General features: G+C 42.8%; 1 pseudogene; it reads right to left on the minus strand.

Moving 5' to 3' along the window:
* Positions 1 to 5,923: 5,923 nt before the first annotated feature.
* On the minus strand, positions 5,924 to 11,992 carry LOC145515842 (putative ATP-dependent RNA helicase DDX60; annotated as a pseudogene).
* Positions 11,993 to 15,122: the final 3,130 nt, after the last annotated feature.

Raw genomic sequence — 15,122 nt, forward strand, 5'->3', positions numbered from 1 at the left:
CTTAAAAATTTTAATTATGTATTACTTATGCAGAACATGGAACCACTTCCTGAAATGTCCAGTACTTCAAAATACAGAAAATGTTATGTGCCTTAAAACTTGTACATAAATGAATAGGCCCTGGAGCCAGATGACCTAAGGTTGAATTCCAGCCTCCTTAACCTGGGCTGAGACTCTTGGTTGAATCACAAAATCTCTCTGTGCCTCATTTTTCATATTTAAAAGGAAATAATAATAGCAGTCAGAAAATCTATCTAACAGCAGCAATTAAAATAATAAATCATAAGCGTTGTTGGCCATCTAAGACACATCAACATATGCAAAGTACTTAGAAAGGCACTTGGCAAATCAGAGTCTTTGCTATAATTGTTGTTAGTGGGCAAAGATCTAGCACAATGGAAAAATGATATGGGGCTTTCAACTAATAAGGCTCCCCTATCTTTCCAAACATCTGTAAACTGGGACAACATAAGAAGTCTCAAGGTCCATGGCAGACTGTGTCATTATGTGTGTGTGTTAGTTGCTCAATCAACGTGTCTGACTCTTTGCGACCCCACAGACTGTAGTGCCGGTAGCCAGCTCATGAGATCCCACCCATGACAGAGTCATGAGGAGAAGACATGATGAGCAGAGTAACTCAGGCCTCAGGGATTCTCGGAAGGAAGGCTGTCTCAGCGCTCACCTTAAAGATGATATCTCTCTTTCTGATGCTTGCTATAATAAACCTCTTCTTATTTTCTGTGACTTAGGTAAAAGGCCTTTCCTGATCTCTTCCTAAACAGATCAATCTGGAACCCTGATCGATACGGCCCCCGAACGGTGGCACCCTGTTAGATCATCTAGGATATAGAGTATTTTAATCTAAACTTCCCTTGCTAGCATTTTAGTCTGTTTAACAAGAGTGCCTGTGCCTTTGGAGCGAATGTGCATGACTGCTCCTTAACAATAAAACAGCATTGAGAGCCTCCGCACAGAAAGCCCCAATGGGCACAGAACCCTTCGTAGGAAAGAAAGCTTATTAGGAAATATAAGAAATATTGCTTTATGAAACTGTTACTTAGTCTATATTTACTCACTATGATTTTGCTCTTAACGTATTTAGCCTATATAATGAAAGCATAATAGTTAGAGATAAAAGTTTAGCTTTAATACAAATAATAAGACAATTGTTAATTTAGCTGGTGATTTTTGCTAAGAACTGACCTTTGCGCTACATTGTTTCAACTTGCTGTAGCATGACCTTATGGGACCACATTCTTTTCCCTTGGGCTCGGGCATGGGATGGATTACCGAAGACAGGTTTTGCCTTAAGGCTTTCTGTTGATGAATTCTTTCCTGCTGTGCCTAATGCAGGAGTGTTCTGGCTGGTCGACCCCTGTCAATGGAGAGTCACGGGGTGTTGGCAGGCCCCCGGGCCAGAAGATGATGTAAACAAAATGAAACTTTTTGTAACTAAGAGATGCAAACGGTTTCAATAATGGTCAAAACTGCCGACCCATTAAGCTGATTTGGTATGACTCTATACTTTACATTTGTTTCTATGTATCACTAAAAATATAAAAGCTGTCTTGAAAACAATAAAGTCGGGAGACACTTGGAGACGCTAAGATTCGCTGTGTCTTCTCATTTCGTATCACCGACGCCGTCCTTCCTGAAGGAACCCCTGGACCCGCCGGAGCTGGACTCGGGCACTCTAGCCCACCAGGTTCCTCTCCATGGGATTCTCCAGGCAAGAATACTGGAGTGGGTAGCCTATCCTTTCTCCAGGGAATCTTCCTGACCCAGGGATGGATACTGGGTCTCCTGCATTGCAGACAGATTCTTTACTGTCTGAGCCACCAGGAAGCCATGATACTATTTTTATTCTATTTCTTTGCAGAAGGACAAAGAAAAAGAAAAATAAATCAATCACTTCTGGTGAGCCTTTCTTGAGATACGGGGGAAATTTCCTACTCAACTGCAGATCCAGCTGGGGGAACCCTTGGTTTTTTTCCTTTACAGAGTGCGGCCTTGCTCAGCACCTGCCAGGAGGAGTGAGTGTATTCCCTGAATATTCAGAGATAAGGTAAGAGATTCATCAGGTGGTTATGGAGCTTTCCAGAACACATATAGAAAAGATGACATTCAAACATTCAAAACAGATAAGTATTCTATCTAGACTGAAGCTCAGGCCTACTCAGTCAGATGCTCCGGGTTGCTGATGGTAGCGGAAAGAGCCAGGAAAGGGCAGCGGATAATGATGAGATGCTCCCAGATTTCTGCTCCAATTTCCCCACCAAGACAGTGGACCTATTAAAGACAAAAATGCTCCATTAAAACTGAGCAGGAGGTCTGAAAGATGTCTTTCCAAAGGAAACAAACAGATGGCCAATAGTTACCTGAAAAGATGCTCAACTTTACCCATCATTGAGAAATGAAAATCAAAACCACATGAGATATCACTCACACCTGTCAGAACAGCCACCACCAAAAAGAACACACATAAAATGTGTTGGCTGGAGGCTTCCCTGATGGCTCAGTGGTAAAGATTCTACCTGCCAATCCAGGAGACACAGGTTCAATCCCTGATCCAGGAAGATCCCAGAAGCCGAGGTACAACTAAGCCTGCACACCACAACAATTAAGCCTGTGCTCTAGAGACCAGGAGCTGCAACTACTGAGCCCATGTGCCACAAATGAAGCCCTCATGCCCCAGAGCCCACGCTCCACATCAAGAGAAGCCACTGCAATGAGAAGCCTGTGCACCAAAACTAGAGAGAAGCCTCCACTCGCCTCAGCTAGAGACGAGCCCATGCAGCAGTGAAGACCCAGCACAGCCAAAAAATAAAAATATAAAATAAACAAAAATATTTTAAAAAGCAATCTGAATGTCCATTGCTCAGAGACTAACTAAACACATTTAAAAAAATATTGTTGGCGAGGGTATGGAGAAACAGGAACTCTTGTACACTGTTAGAGGGAATGTGAGATGGTTACAGCCATTCAGAACAGTACCAGAGGCTCCTCAATAAACTAAAAATAGAACTGCCATATTCTGCAATTATATTCAGCAATTCCACTTCGGGGTGTCTATCCAAAGAAAACAAAAGGATATATGCATCCCCCATGTTTATTGCAGCACTATGTATAACAGCCAAGATAGGAAGCCACCTAAGTGTTCACTGAAGGATGGATGTATGGATAAAGAAACTGTAGTATGTATACATAGAATGGAATATTATTTAACTACAAAAAAGAATGAAATCTTCCCATCTGTGATCACGGAAGGACGTCAAGGGCATTATGCTAAGTGAAATAAATCAATAAGTCAGACATAAAAATGATTTCACATGTGAAGTCTTAAAACACACGCACACAAACAAGCTCAAATATATAGAGAACACATATGTAGTTACAAGAAGTGGGTGTGGGAGAAATTGGTGAATGGCTTTTATTTGTTGTTTTAGTTTAGTTTAAACAAATTAAATAGCTTTCCAGTTGATTTAAAAATAGCAGATGCAAATAAGACCTGGAAGCTTGACTCATCATCATACATCGTTTCATATTGGCCAACCATGCCAAGTTTACATAAACACTGACAAATTCAGCCAACACAAAATCCTGACACACACTTTCTTTTAATTCCCATAACCAATCCATCAATAATTCCTCTGTATCTTACTTTCCAAAATATCTTTCAAATCTAAGCATTTTCTCCACGTTCATGGCCCCCAGGTCATCTACAATATCCTCCTGGCTGACCTCCCAGCTACACCTGGGCCCACCCCTGCACTCTTCACATCATAGCCAATAGACACGTCTCGAGGATGAACTCAATCAGGCCATGTCCCCAATTACATTTTCTCAATATCTTCCCACTACATGTGGAACAAAATACAGACTCCTGAACAGGGCGAACATTGTGTTGGGGGTTACCACCCTCACCAGCCACTCTCCAGCCGCATTCCAGCCTCTCTCCCTTCGTGCACTCACTTCTCTCCAGACACACCGGACTTCGCTTTGTCACCTGAACACAAATTTCCTACCCCAGAGCTTCCACATACACTGTTCCCTCTGCTTAGAATGCTCTTACCCCCTTTTGGACTTGTAGAGTTCGGTTCAGAGTCACCCACTGGAAGACTCTTCCCACCAGCACTGCAGAGCTGTCCTCAGGCTGCACCTATCCCCCAGCTGGCCATCATCACAGTCAGACAGGCTGCCCCTTCTCATCACCATATGCAGGGAAGTGGGCTGCCACAGTCACACGTATGCTCAGCTGTCTGATCTCTTTTGCCCAGTGATTCTGTGGCTCACACCTGGGCATTCCCACACCCACAGTGCCTGGCATTGTGGAGACACTGCTTCTATGCTGAATGCATAAACGTCCTTTGACCCGATAAAGCAAATGGAACTAGATTTAGGGAAGATTCTCAAAAGTGGTGTCAACTTATAAAATATGTTTTCCTCTAATTTTGTCCTCCAAATGTGAATTTCTGAGCCCCGAGAATGCCCAGGAACAGCAATACCTGCTATCTGGCAGCCATGGAGCTGCCACCACTCCCTATGGTGAGCAAGGAAATAAGGATGTGAATAATCACATCACAGGACACGGTTTTAGTTAAAAACTAAACATGGTGAGAGTTATGTTTCATTTGGTGGGAATTTTTAGGGCATCAAGCCCGGGAGACAGCCTCTCAAGTGACCCTGAGAGAACTGCTCTGAGGAGACAGGGAGGGGAGGGGAGGGTGGGAAGTCAGGTAATGTAGAAGCTTGCAACAAGGGGCAGGTAGTCTGAAAATCAAAAGATTATTGCTAATCAGGGAACGCGTGCTGTAGTCCATGGGGTTGCAAAGAGTCAGACATGACTGAGGGACTGACCACACACAGTCAGATAACACAGCTGAATGGTGGCCTTACAGTCTGTGCACATGGCACTCTTCCCTGACTCTGCCAGAAGAACCATCAGTCTCCAAAGACCTCCAGCTTTACCCTTACAGAAGCTGGGGAAGCTGAGGTCCCCCATGTCACTCCATTTCAGAGCTTGGAGACAAGAGTACAGTTCAAGGTCCTGGAGTGCAAAGACAAAGCTGTTGGATGTTTTCCAAATGTGAATATTCAAGGCCTTCAAGATGCAGCGTATACAGATTGAGCAGAAATAAACACAAGAAGTCAGCTTCAAACAAATCAAAAATACAGCCTGCTTGGTGGCTCCTAGTTCACACAGGAAAAGTTAAGCAAAACACAGGCTTATCATCATTTCCCCTTTAAGCCGAAAGCCCCTTAGAGCGGAAGAATTCTTCTATAATGCTGTACGCCTCTCTGAATAAATACTCTCACTCTGCTGTTAAAACGTTCTCAGCACCCTTCATTTGCCCTATAAATGTCTATTTTCCATCCTGCTCTCTCTGCCCTGGGAAACTGAGCCACTGAGGCTACTTCAAAAGGGTTCCGGGGTTCTCTGGGTCCATCGGATTTGGCTGAATGAGAGCCTGGGCAAGAGACCTGAAGGGAATGAGGATGAGGTCTTAGTGCCACCAGCTCCCTTCCTGGAGGGTTGCCCTGAGCCAGCTGTGCCCCCCTGCCTGCCTCCCCCCGCCCCCGCCACCCTCACTAAGGCAGCTGCCCTCCCCAAGCGGCCAGCATGCATAGAACCTCCCTGTGGGCCTCAAGGACCGCATCTTTGCCTTGTCCCCTTAGGCCAAGGGGTGGGCTCCTTGCCTGGCATTACTGCACTAATCCCACAGTGCCCCCTCCCGACTATACACACACCTTTGGAAAATGCTCTTCTTGAATTGTTCTGAGTATGTCATTGGTTTCCTGCTGGGACCACAAGTGAAAAGATAACTTATGTAACTGACATCCTTGTTAGAGGCCCAATTCTTTGCTTTAGGGATCAAAGATTGTATTTTGGAATCTCTGCCCAGGAAAACCTATGTCCTGGTGGTTAGTTCGGCTCCCCTGAAACCGTGGTCACCACAGACAGCTCCTCTGCCATCCAGAGGCCCGCAGACACAGATACCCGGTCCTGAGCCAGATCAGGAAAACGGAGCCTAAAGACAGACTGGTGTGGTTCAGGGAGAAGCCGGTGTCCCCTGCCACCCAACAGAAACTCCACACAGACGACGAAGCCCTGAAGCAGCAAACATCTTCAGTGTAGCGCTGATGCAACCAGGAAATCAGCCCAGAGAAACAACCTCAAGCCTACCTCATCAATATGACGTATCTGATCCTTTTCACCCACACCTGGTGGTACAGAGCCAGCAGCAGAATTTCAAAGCAGGCAGGCACTGTGATGAGCACCCACAAACAAGAACACTTTGAGCGCTTGCCACATACAGATGTGCTTCTAAGAATATAAAAGAGAGAGTTAAAACTCCTGAATGGAGCTGCTAATAGCTAGAATACGATATTGCTTCAGAGAACATTTCACTACAGCTGCAATGTATTTTTCTGAATACTGTGAAACTGCAATTTTTGTAGGTCTAAATGGTAAAATATCAGATTTGAAGTTTAAATTCTTATTTATGAGCAATCAAGCTACTAACAATAGAAGGAGTCATTTGTAACAAGTTTACTTCTTCAAAATCTGACCCCGAGGTTCAGTTTAGGTTGAAAAACATTTATTAAAAATTAACAATGATGGGGTAACTTCTCTGGTGGTCTAGTGGTTGAGACTTCACCTTCCAATGCAGGGGATGTGAGTTCGATCCCTGGTGGGGGAGCTAAGATCCCACAAGCCTCACAGCCAAAAAACCAAAACATAAAACAGAAGCAATATTGTAACAAATTCAATAAAGACTTTAAAATGGTCCACATCAAAAAAAAAAAATCTAAAAAAAGAAATTAACAATGATGGAAGTTGGGACAGGATATTTGTTTAGCTTTAACCATTTTCTGTGAGTTCAGTAAAAAGGAAAACTGTTAAGTCCATCCATAAATTTAACATTTGAAACCATGACGAGCATCCTTCTCATCAAGAAAGATCAAGAAACAGTTATTCTGAATGGAAATCGGAGCTTTTACTTTTTATAACATGGGGTTTTTCAGATCATTTTCAATCCACTTATAAACCAGATGATGCTCTTTGTAAACTCAAGAATATTACTTGTACAAGACGCTGGGGAGGTACCGCACTTCTACTGAGAGAGATTCTTGAGTGCTACCGTGTACGCTGGCAACCAATGCATTAGTTAGCATGTATCCTACCTGAGAGTTCAGGGCATCGTGGCAATAGTCCCAGGTGAAAACACCACACAGACTTTCCCCATTTGGCACATTTTTGTTAAAACGATTTCCAATGGTTGCTGCCACTTAATTGACAAGGGCCTGATTGTCAAGGAAAGAGATCCACTTATCATGTGGCAGATTTGAAGAATTGTTGCTTTTGAACTGTGGTGTTGGAGAAGACTCTTGAGACTCCCTTGGACTGCAAGGAGATCAAACCAGTCAATCTTAAAGGAAGTCAACCCTGAATATTCATTGGAAGGACTGATGCTGAAGCTGAAACTCCAATCCTTTGGCCATCTGATGGGAAGAACTGACTCATGGGAAAAGACTCTGATGCTGGCAAAGATTGAAGACAGGAGGAGAAGGGGACAACAGAGAATGCAATGGTTGGATATCACCGACTGAATGGACATGAGTTTGAGCAAGCTCCAGGAGTTGGTGATGGACAGGGAAGCCTGACGTGCTGTAGTCCACGAGGTCGCAAAGAGTCGGACACGACTGAGAGACTGAACTGAATCATGTGACAGAGCACTGGTAAAACCTCAGAGAACAACGCACTGTCTGGAAACACGTGCTGCTGGGGGCGGGGGCAGGGGGTTCATCACCTCCTTCTCCTCCCATCTGCCCTCATACACTGACCCACAGGCTGTCTACCAGCTGGGTGACTATGCCTAAACCTTGGTCATAGCCTCCACCTAAAGTAAAATGGGAAAAACAGCTTCATCAGAGGGAAAGACAGGAAGAGTTGCCACACGAGAAACAAACAGCTGATCCTGGGCGATCAAGGCTTAGAGAGAAGCCATGAGTCTATGTAGGAGAATGGCCGAGGTGGGCAGTGGGGTGGACATGTGGTCCTCATATTTAGGGGCGGCCTCCAGAACTCTATCTGTGAGGGTACAGGTGATCCTCACCCCAGACCAGGCAGGTGGCGGCCAGCTGAGTATGTGCAAACCCACACACATCTCTCTACTTCATACTTTGTGCCCCTAGAAAGTTTCACCTAGATTAAAATATAAACTTGAAAACATAAGCATAAAGATACTAGAAAGTGAACAATTTCACATATTTTCATATATTTGAGCACACACATGGCAAAGCTAAATGGAAATACTGATAAATCTGACTACACAAATATTAACAAAATACCATTAATATAAGCACAATATAGTAAAAAGACAAAATGACAAAGGTACATTGGTTATAATTTGGAGAAAACAAGAAATATACTTATTAAATGCAGTTCTGGCCAATCAATAAAAAGGGAATTCCCCTTCATTAAAAGAAAAAGAAAATGGCCAGATTTCATGAACAAGTAGCTCACGAAGAAAGAAATATTCTGCCCGGAAATCATATGGGAAGACTTTTCAGTCAGTAATCACAGAAATGCAGATTTAATATGAGATGGAAATTTTTTATCAGCATGGAAATAAAATTTTTTAATGATAGGAATGTTGTTAAAAAGTAAGAGACTATATACTTCCATACACTCCCAGAGGGAATAAAAATAGATTTAAACTTTTAGAAGAGTCATTTGGCCTCTAAACTTTTGGGTTCTAAAACTTTTAGAAAAGGAATATGTACTGTGTTGAATTACCAATTCCACTTCCAGTAAGCTTAATTTTTCTTGATGTATTTTTGATTCATTTCTTACTATGAACACTTACTGCTTTCACAAGTGTGAAAAATGGAAAAGCTACGATAAAAACTAAAGTGCTAATTTCATTTAAACATGTTGATCAATCTGGTTCTGAGTCTGACCCTAAGTCACTCAACGCTACATTTTCCTAAAAACATCAATAAAATGGAGTGAGATCTCATTTTAATCTGTAGAATCAAAGTTATGTCAACTAAATCTGCCTTTCTTAATAATCACATTAAAAACAAGGGGTTGTAAATGAGGATATGCAAACTTATACTTCCTGGAAATCAAACTTTCGTCTAAATACCAAAGATCATACTTTGTTGTTAAGTTTGACTTTAGGTGGTTCTAGCCATAAAACAAATATGGCAAAACCACTGGGTGTGAGGAACAGGCCAGGAACTGGCGCCCGAAAGCAGACTGGATATGCCCCATGGAGGGCAGAGGTGATGTGGGGTCCTTAGTGACTCCACACTGCCCAGCAAAATGGAAGTGCCTCGCTCAGTTACAGCAAAAAGCTGAACGACAAGGCTGCAAGTCCAGACTCTTCCTCACAACCCTCCAAGGAAAGTGTTACTTTAGGCTTTCAAACTGGAAGGAGAAAACACAGAAGATAAAGTAACACTCATGGAACAGAACAGACTGTTGGTTGGTGGGGATGGTGGTGGGGGCAGGGGAAATGTGGGAAGGGGTCAAAAGGTACAAAGTTTCAGTTGTAAGTCAGTCCTGGGATGTAACAGTGACTATTGTTAACAACACTGTGTACCTGAACAACATTGTGTACCTGAAAGCTGCCAAGACTGTAGTCCAAAGTTCTCGTCACAAGGGGAAAAAAGGTATAACTGTATGAGGTGATTCATGGTAACTAGAATTACTGCGGTGATCACGTCACAATATACACCATTACTGACCATTACGGTGTACACCCGAAACAAACATGTTACATGTCAATTTTACCTCAATAAAAACTGAAAAAATAAACTGGAAAAAAAAAATAAAGTGAGCTAATCTACCACATGACCTTGGGCTTATTTCAAAAGAGGAGGTGCAGGAGTAAATGAGAAAATTCACTTGATTGTTACCTTGATGGGGGCCACGTCCACGAGCACCCGCTTGTCACCCGGGGACGACTCCCAGCCCTGGGATGTACCTTGATGGAGGCCACATACACGACCACCCCCTTGTCACCCTGGGATGACCTCCAGCCCCAGGACGTACCTTGGTGGGGGTCACATACACAACCACCCCCTCATTGCCCTCATGCAGCACCCTCTCCATGCAGTAGTAGGAGGCGTAGTCTTCCCTGAGGACTTGGGGGCCACGATGACCACAGACTCCTTCTTGTCCAGGAGCTCTTGCTGCAGATTCAGAGCACTGTCTCGTCAGCACCAGGTGCAGTATGACAGCAAAACCAATACGTGAAGACACCTCCCTCATAATTCCCTTCTATTGGCAGCAGGGCAGACGTGAGCTCTAGCAGCCTGTCTCCCTCGGGGGTCAGTGCCACAGTGGGACCCTCCCCCAAGCAAGCGACCATTAAGAGCAACTGTCAACCAGCCACCTGAGTGGTGCTTCTTGGTGATTGGTTGTGGGCCTCTCTTGTGTATAAAAGGAGTCTGAACTGGGACTGAGGGAGATGGTTTTCTGAGACACTAGTCTGCCATCTTCTGGGTCTGCTGGCTTTCTGATTAAAATTCTTATCCTTTGTTCCAACAACTCGCCTCCCGACTTATTGACTTGCTGCAAGCAGAGCGAGCTTGGGCCGGGTAACGCTGAGCCGCAAAGCAGTGGTTGGGAGCTGAAAACACGCCAAGAGATCCAAGAGAACTTGTGAGGAGCTCACTGCCTCTCCCAGAAGAGAGAACCGCAGTGCTTTTGAGCATACAGAGGTGGGCTTTGTGTGAAAAACTGAGACTGAGTCAGAACAAATTATCTTGTTTTGGGGCAGATTTGCTTTCTGATGACTTGTCATTAAGTGCACTTTGGCTTAGAGAAATGAAGATCTAAGAATATGTATTTTTGTGAGGGTGAAAAAGTAGCTGAATAGAAAAAAAAATCAATAATTAGCCATTTTACTACTTATCTTCTTTGTAAAGAGAAGAATTGCCCTACTTTAGAGGGCCTGTGGGTCCTTCAGTAAAACAGATTCTCATCCCTCAGCCTACGCTTTCATTCATCAAAATGATGACTCGTCAAAGGATCGAGAGCCCGTGTGATGGGCAGAAGACAGAACAGCCCTCCAAAGCCCCACCCTGCTCACTATCTGAATCCAAGTCCACTCTGGGCTGCATTTCAGAGCGAAGGCAGCATCAGTAGTGTGGTGTGTGTAGGATTCCTGGAAGCCCTCGGCTGCCCCAGGTCTGCCCTCAGGCAGGAAGGACCTGGGCCCTGCCCCTGAGCAGCAGCAGAGACCCTGTGGGTGACCAGCACCACCAGCACCAACACAAGGAGGATAAAGTCAGATGCTGATGAGACAGCCTGTGAGAGTGAACCTCTGAAATGGCTCTCTTGTAGGTAAGCATGTTTAACTCATAAGGTTGGACCAATGCAGAAATGCACCCTTCTATTCCTAATTTTATATCCATCAATATTATTCTTTCACATATTTATGGAAAAGCAGTTACTGTGGTCCCAGATATGGGCTATAAACACCTAAATGACTGTCTATACTGTTTAACCTCCCTGAATCTCTGTGCACTTTTCTGTATTTACACAAGAGCCCTACTGACTCAGGGGAACCTTGGAGGCTGCTCCGTATGATACAGTCGGAACTTCAAGTACACACATGTGAATCCACCAGAACACCTCCAAGAAGATGGTCCACTTACAAAAAGTGGATGATGTGGAAAATTCACTTTCTTTAAATGGGAAAAAGTCCACATTTGACATTTCCTGTGGCAGTTTAAAATGACATGATTCAATATTAAGAACTTCATGCCAAACATGATATGAGGAACCACAATCATGAGTAGCTTCTGAGATCAGATTTAATAATACAATAGAAAATTCAGGCATTACCTGCTAGGTGTCAGGAATAAAGTCCTGAACTCTGGGGTCTGGATCTTTCCTCTCATCGTGTACCAGATAGTGGCCCATGTACTGCAGCTGAAACTGGACTGGCCCAACACTCACTGTGAGTATTGTCATTTTTCTTCTCCTTTATGCCCTTTCCTGTGACCTGTATTCATTTAAAAGTCCAACTTGAAAGTGATTTTAAATTATAACATCGTTTAAATGATCAAAATTATTTATTTTTTAAAATAAAATGACTGAAAACTAATTTTTATCAGAAAAGCATTTTACCATCTTTGAAATTTTGCAATATTTATTGAAGAAATCTTTTACCATCTGAATCATTATCTTAACTAAGGGTAAAAAGCACACATCAAGATTTTCAAATACCCATCACAGTACTTGAACTACAATCTGATACAAAGACAATTAAACAATCACAATACAGCTTTTAATGTTCTCCTAGAATTAAACACAGGACTAGTTTTAAGGGTCTGCAGAGACTATCTCGCATTCAATTTGCTTTGTCCAGACAAGCATTTGTAAAATGTTCCAGTTCCAGATTACCTGGAGAAGGAAATGGCCACCCACTCCAGTACTCTTGCCTGGAAAATCCCATGGACAGAGGAGCCTAGTAGGCTGCAGTCCATGGGGTCGCTAAGAGTCGAACACGACTGAGCGATTTCACTTTTACTTTTCACTTTCATGCACTGGAGAAGGCAATGACAACCCACTCCAGTGTTCTTGCCTGGAGAATCCCAGGGACGGGGGAGCCTGCTGGGCTGTCGTCTATGGGGTCGCACAGAGTCAGACACGACTGAAGCGACTTAGCAGCAGCAGCAGTGCTGTATCTTTGCTATTGGGCCCTCTCTGAGACTTCATTGCTCATCAATAAAAGAGGTAATAATACTTGGCATGGCAACTCACTTCAGTATTCTTTCCTGGGAAATCCCATGGACAGAGGAGCCTGGCGGGCTACAGTCCATGGGGTTGCAAAGAGTCAAACATGACTGAAGTAAGTGAGCTTCAGTCATGTCTAACTGAAGCTTCTTTCTCAATAAGAAAGTATCTAAGCCTTTAATAAGAGATGAGTAGATAATTTACAAAAGAAATACAAATATTGATAAAAGCGTCCAACCTCTTTAGGAATCAAGATGATGAGATAGCATATTTTTACTTTCAAATTAGCAAAGTATATTTTAAGGTTAATAGCACTGGAAATCACAGGATAAGTCCTTTCTTTTCCATTTTGCCGATGAGTATAAATAGGTACAGAGTGACTGCAAAGCCATTTGGCAGTACATATGATTTCCATTAAGCATGTTGATACTTTTGGATTGACTGTTCAAGTTCCAGGTATGTAGGTTAGTGAGCTATACAAAATGTGTACAAAGATTTATGCTCCAAGACATTCACTACAGAGTTATTTGTTAAAGCCAGTTTTCAAACAATTTAAATATTCAGCATTAGAGAGCTATTACACATCCAATAAAAATAAACTTTGTGAAGAATTTTTTGATAATCAGCAAAAGTGGTCTATTAAAGTCTGTTATTAATATATTTGTTAGTTAATATTATTGTGTGTGTGTGTGTGCTCAGTCATTTCCAACTCTTTGCATCCCCGTGGACTCTAGCCACCAGGCTGCTCTGTCCATGTGATTTCCCAGGCAAGAATACTGGAGTGGGTTGCCAGTTCCTTCTCCAGGGGATCTTCTCCACCCAGGGATAGAACCCATGTCCCTTGTGTCTCCTGCATTGGCAGGTGCATTCTTTACCATTATAGTGATATTAGTTTCCTGGTTTGACAAAGGTGCCTTCATTATATTAGATGTTAATATGAGGGAAAGCTGAGTAAGAAGTATATGGAAACTCTACAATTATTGCATATTTCTTAATAATTAAATGATTCATTCAAATAAAAAGCTTTTTTAAAAGATTCAATACTTCTTCCAACATAGTTTTCCATTTTAAATTTCCAAAAAGACGTCCTAACAGTAAAGCTTGGCATTCCTCCAGTTCCTCCATCAGTGCCTTATAAGCATTCTCAATGTTCTTCTTATTCTGCGAAAGGAAGGCAAGTCACATAAATAAAACATTCCATTACTCTCCAATTATAGAAAATCATATATTGAAGATAATATTGTTACTATATATTTCTAAGTAAAAAAAATACACTAATGTAATTCAGTTCAGTCACTCAGTTGTGTCTGACTCTTTGCGACCCCATGGACTGCAGCACACCAGGCTTCTCTGTCCATCACCAACTTATGGAGCTTGCTCAAACTTGTGTCCACCGAGTTGGTGATGCCATCCAACCATGTCATCCTCTGTCGTCCTGTTCTTCTCCTGCCGTCAATCTTTCCCAGCATCAGGGTCTTTTCCAAGGAGTTGGTTCTTCGAATCAGGTGGCCAAAGTATTGGAGTTTCAGCTTCCGCATCAGTTCTTCCAATGAATATTCAGGACTGATTTCCTTTAGGATGGACTGGTTTGATCTCCCTGCTATCCAAGGAATTCTCAAGAGTCTTCTCCAACCAACACTACATTTCAAAAGCATCAATTCTTCGGTGCTCAGCTTTCTTTATAGACCAACTCTCACATCCATACATGACTACTAGAAAAACCATAACTTTGACTAGATGGACATTTGTCAACAAAGTAATGTCTCTGCTTTTTTAATATGCTGTCTAGTTTGGTCATAGATTTTCTTCCAAGGAGCAAGCATCTTTTAATTTCATGGCTGCAGTGCTTTTGGAGCCCAAGAAAATAAATCTCTCACTGTTTCCATTGTTTCCTCATCTATTTGCCCTGAAATGAAAGGAGTGGATGCCTTGATCTTCGTTTCCTGAATGTTGAGCTTTAAGCCACCTTTTTCACTCTCCTCTTTCACTTTCATCAAGAAGGTCTTTAGTTCTTCCCTTTCCGCCATAAGGTTGGTGTCATCCCTTTATCTGAGGTTACTGATATTTCTCCTGGCAATCTTGATTTCAGCTTGTGCTTCATCCAGCCTGGCATTTCACATGATGTACTCTGCATATAAGTTAAATAAGCAGGGTGACAATATACAGCCTTGACATATTCCTTTCCTGATTTGGAACCAGTCTGTTGTTCCATATCCAGTTCTAACTGTTGCTTCTTGACCTGCATACAGATTTCTCAGGAGGCAGGTAAGGTGGTCTGGTATTCCCGTTTCTTTCAGGATTTTCCACAGTTTATTGTGATCCACACAGTCAAAGGCTTTGGCCTAGTCAATAAAGCAGAAATAGA

Source organism: Giraffa tippelskirchi, chromosome 1 (genome assembly GCF_054371585.1).
Source record: "Giraffa tippelskirchi isolate mGirTip1 chromosome 1, T2T-mGirTip1v1.2.pri, whole genome shotgun sequence".
In the NCBI taxonomy this organism is placed as follows: domain Eukaryota; kingdom Metazoa; phylum Chordata; class Mammalia; order Artiodactyla; family Giraffidae; genus Giraffa; species Giraffa tippelskirchi.